Source organism: Pristiophorus japonicus, unplaced genomic scaffold, assembly GCF_044704955.1.
Source record: "Pristiophorus japonicus isolate sPriJap1 unplaced genomic scaffold, sPriJap1.hap1 HAP1_SCAFFOLD_35, whole genome shotgun sequence".
NCBI classification, from domain to species: domain Eukaryota; kingdom Metazoa; phylum Chordata; class Chondrichthyes; family Pristiophoridae; genus Pristiophorus; species Pristiophorus japonicus.
Genome location: NW_027253324.1, coordinates 7,291,280 through 7,296,705, shown reverse-complemented (window position 1 = coordinate 7,296,705; position 5,426 = coordinate 7,291,280).

Sequence of the window (5,426 nt, the reverse complement as noted above, 5' to 3'; positions counted from 1 at the left end):
GTTTTCAATAATCTTTTTCTCTCACATATCTATAGAAGTATTGCAGTCAGTTTTTTTATTCCCTCCATTCTTATTCTCATTCTCTATTGCCGCCCTCCTGATTAAACCCTTAGTCCTCGTCTGCTGACTTCAAAAGTTCTCCAAGACCACAGGTTTGCTGCTTTTTTTGGACAATTTATTTGCCTCTTTCTTGTATTTAACATTTTCCCTAATTTCCCTTGTTAGCCACGGTTGAGCCAACTTTTATTTTTTATTCTTATGCCTCACGGGGATGTACAATTCTTGTAGATCAGGCATGTTATATTTAAATTTCTGCCGTTGCCGATCCACCTTCAACCCTTTAATATCATTCTCCAGTGTATCCTAGCTAATTAACTTCTCATACCGTCGATATTTCCTTTTTTTCAGTTCAGCACTCTAGTCTTTTAATCAACCGTTTCACTCTCCATCTTAATAAAGAATTCTACCATATCATGGCCACTCTTCCCAATGGGCCCCGCTCGACCAGAATGCTAATTTAGCCTCTCTCGTTACCTCGAATTTCGCCATGCTTATCATCCACAGGGTTGTAGTGATGCACGTCCTCCTGTATGATAGAGATTCGTGGACCATATTCAGCAGGCACCTCAAATTGCTGGAGAAATACAACCAGCGATGTATCCGGAAGATCCTGCAAATCCACTTCGATGATACATGCACGAACATCAGTGTTCTCGATCACGCCAAAATCCCCAGCTTCGAAGCTCTGACCACACTCGACCATCTCTGTTCGAAGGGCCACATTGTCTGCATGCCCGTCACAAGAATCCCAAAGAAAACGCTCTACTCGGAACTCCAACATGGCAAGCATACCCAAGATCGGCAGAGGAAACATGTGAAGGACACCCTCAAATCCACTTTGATTAAGAGCAATATCCCCTGCAACATCTCGGAATGCCAGGACAAAGACCACGCGAAGTGGAGGAAGAGCATCCTGGATGACGCTGGGCACCTCAAGGCTCGTTACCGAGATCATGCTGAAAACAATTACAGGCATCGGAAAGAGGGTGCAGCAATGCAGACTCCTGGTCAAACCTTTCCTCCAACGAATACCAGTGTCAGAGACTATAATTACCGTGTTGCACTGTACTGTCACCTGAGAACCCACAGTTAGAATGGAAGCATTTCTACGTCGATTTCGAGGGACTGCCAATTATGAGATGGAAGATTAAAAGATACCAACTTTCCTTAGAATTTTGTTCCAACAATTGTAAAAAATCTCAAATATTTCTATATATTTGAATAGAAGTGACTGTCTTTCTTTCTTATTTCTATCATTCTTTATTTTCCTATTAGACTCGCTCTCTCCTTCTCAATGACTCTATGTCGTTGCTTCTCACGCTTTTATGTCTTGTCCTCTTGCTCTGTTGCTCTGATGCTCGCATGCTCAACTCAGATTTGAATTTATGTAGAACAGTTAATGTAGTTAGCTCGCCCCCAAGCGCCTTACATCCAACGCAGTATTTTAGAGTGTTTTTCCAATTGCATTTTAGGAAACAACAAAATCATTTGCGATTAGCGACCTCGAAAATGCAGCAATGTAATCATGACCAGGTCATGTTTTTCTCTGCATGTTGATTTACATTTACATATAATGTGTTGTGTGGGACTAAAAGTCCGTATTACCAAAATGCCTTGCTATTCTTTCTGTGCACTTTGTGAGACTGGCACATGCAGACCTCAACATTCAACCAGCTTTCTGATTCCCATGGTTTATCAAATGGCTCAGATAATTTGAGGGCAAGGATGACTTCAAGAAAAGATAATAGAAGGATCGGCAAGGTTCAATGAGCCATATCTGAACGTGTCACATTGATAACTCTGGTAAGGAAGTGGAAGATGTTAATGCAGCAGTAAAACAATCAGGGCTATAAATGCATGGATGTTTAGTTAATGCTTTTACTAACTTGGCGTTCGTATATATCTTTGAGATACCATATATTATTTCTGGTATGCATCGAATGTCATGATCACAAGTTTAATTCGTGCAATCATGTGAAGGACTATGGCATCGCAACTCACAGTGGAGTTATGGGTAGTGTGTGTCTCAGCATCTAGTTGACACTTGAATCCAAAAAAAAACGCATGGCAGTGCGTTTTTCCAAAGAAGCTTCCGTTTACGCTGGTTAAGGGAGCAATGTGGCTCAGCAGCTTAGATACTGGTTTTTGCGGTACGGAAATACTTTGGGATTAATACTGCTTTTGCCAAGTGCGAGGTTTCAAAAAAGTCCTGATCCTGCATTGATATAACTGAGTGTGTGTGTATTCTGAATGGTTAAGTAACCAAAAGAAAAACATCAAGAAATTATTGCAACATCTTGAAGTTTAAATTGATTTTTTAAAATTACTTTGGCTGATTTGGACTGACGTGATTTTATCAAAGTCTGTTCAAGTCGAAATAAATTAACAAACAGAAAGTCGTTAGTTTTACAATGTCTACTGTTGGGATTGATAATTAGGAGAAGAGGCTCTGGCCAGAAATAGAGAAGTCTCAATCTTATAGAGGAATGAGCTGAATGTCCGGAGCAGTGAGGAAAGATGTCAAAAGCTGTCGATTCCATGCGCTCGGAACAGCCAGGTCTGTTCTGAAGCTATTCAGCATCTTGTGGATGCACGGAACAGGATTCAAGATCTACAGGAAGGGATATCTAATCTGCAGCATGTACAATTGGTGGCCTCACACTGGAGTTATGGCTTGTGTGTGTTTCAGCAGCTAGTTGACACTTGAATAAAAAAAAACGTCGGGCAGAGCGTGTTTCAAAAGACGCTTCCATTCACGCTGGTTAAGGCAGCAATGTGGCTCAGAAGCTCAGATACTGGTTTTGTGTGGTACGAAAAGACTTTGGGATTAATGCTGCTTTTGCCAAGTGCAAGGCCGCTCCCAATCCACGTCCTGTTAAGGAGATGGGAAGGTGCGCACGACCCCGCGCCCTTTGAAGGAGATGTGAGTGCTATTACCATCCCACGTCCTGTGCATGTGATCGGAGTGCAGAAGCTGGTGATATTAGGTTGCCAAAGGGTGACACAAGCTGATGAAGCCAGGTGGTGTTCAACGGATTCCCAGATCGAAAATTTCAAAAGGATATTAAGTGACAATAGCTACCGGTCCCTTCCGTGTGCCGTTTATATTTCTCTATTTCGGAGCTCCGAACTCAGTTGGAACGAGTAGCGATTTTAGGTATGGAGAAGTAGCATTCAGAATCTTGTTACCCCGCTCCATCACACCCGATCTTACGGTAATTCGGAGATTGGGGAGAGCAGGTTCGAGCAGAAGAGATGAGAGCATAATCATTAGGCTATAACTCTCAAAAGAACAGGTTAAGAGAACACAGGAGAGAAATTGCACAGCGCCCTATTTGGGGCAATAACTTTGTGGTTGTGCTGCCAACTTTTATTAAAGTTACATAAAATAATAATTTGCGTGGCTGTTCAAAGAGCAGAATCAGAGACAAGAGACAAGAGAAGGATGTTCTGGCTTTTGAGGGAGTGCAGCGAAGATTCACCAGACTGATTCAAGGGATGGCTGGGCTGTCATATGAGGAGGCACTGGATCAACATTATTCACTGGAGTTCAGAAGGATGAAAGGTGAACTCATAGAAACATATAAAAGTCTGAAGGGATTGGACAGGTTAGAAGCAGAAACGATGTCCCCAAAATTGGGGAAGTCCAGAACCAGGGGACAGAGACTTAGGCTAAGAGGCAGACCGTTTAGGATTGAGATGAGGAGAAACTTCTTCACTCAGAGAGTTGTTAACCCGTGGAATTCATTGCCGCAGAGAGTTGTTGATGCGAGTTAATTGGATATATTCAAGAGGGAGTCAGATATGGCCCTTAAGGTTAAGGGGATTAACGGGGTATAGAGAGAATTAGGAAAGGGGTACTGATGGAATGATCAGGCATGATCTTATTGAATGGCGGTGCAGGCTCGAAGGGCTGAATGGCCTACTCTTGCACCTATTTTCTATGTTTCTATGTAAGAGGCTCTTCAATGAGTGGAAATAGAGAGGAGCGGCAGTTTCAATAGCAGGAGCAAGGAAAGCGGCTGATTGTAGAACAGGAGCAGAGAGGACCGGCTTTTTACAGAGCCGGAGCAGAGGTTCCCGTCTGTTTGAAGGACGGGAGGAGAGAGGAGCGGCTGTTTACTGAACGGGAGCAGAGAGGAGCGGATGTTTACAGACGGGAGCAGAGAGGAGCGGCTGTTTACTGAACGGGAGCAGAGAAGAGCGGTTGTTTACAAAGCGGGAGCAGAGAGGAGCAGCTGTTTACAGAGCGGGAGCGGAGAGGAGCGGCTGTTTACTGTGCGGGAGCAGAGAGGAGCGGCTGTTTACAGAGCGGGAGCAGAGATGAGCAGCTGTTTACAGAGCGGGAGGAGAGAGGAGCGGCTGTTTAAAGAGCGGGAGCGGAGGATCCCGGTTGTTTAAAGAGCGGGAGCAGAGAGGAGCGGCTGTTCACAGAGCGGCAGCAGAGCGTCCCGACTGTTTACAGAGCGGGAGCTTTGAGGAGCGGCTGTTTACAGAGCGGGAGCAGAGAGGAGTGGATGTTTACAGAGTGGGAGCAGAGAGGAGCGGATGTTTACAGAGCGGGAGCAGATAGGAAATGCTGTTTAAGAGCGGAAGCAGAGAGGAGCGGATGTTTACAGAGCGGGGACAGAGAGGAGCGGCTGTTTACCGAGCGGGAGCAGAGAGGAGCGGATGTTCACAGAGAAGGAGCAGTGAGGAGCGGCTGTTTACAGAGCGGCAGCATAGATGAGAGGCAGTACATTGTGCTGGACCTGTGGCGTTTTTCGAGCAGTTGTTGAACAAATTAATTTTCATCACCTACAGTACTTGGCTTTTCTTTATTGTGCTTCACTTTTTATCAACAAAATGCAATCATTAATTGCGCTGGCTTGAAGATTAAATAACTAAATAAGGTAAGCTTTGGAGCGAGAATACTCGCCTGCCACGTGGGAGACATGGTTATTGTGCAAACAATAAACATAACACATCCCTTAAACATTGTTGCAATATAAAGTATAATTTTGTTTTTATACGCAAGATAGTAAAAATTTAAACGGAGGGCAGAACAAAGATCTAAGGCTGCCGTAATATAAAGTATAAATTACATAAACACTCTCAGCGAAAAAGGTAAGTAACAGATTACTTGACTCTGAGAATTTTTATTGCCCCAACATTGGACAGCTCATTCTTCAAAGTGAGTCTGGCCGAATGAAAACGTGCGATCTGGACGTGATTTGAATCCGCTACCATCTGATCTGGAATCAGAATGGCTAACATTGCAAAACAAGCTCCAAAGCCAGCAAGTGCAGCCGCTAAAATAGGACGGATATAAAATGGGAATCCGCCATGATCTTGTTGAATGACGGAGTAGGCTCGAGGGGTTAGAT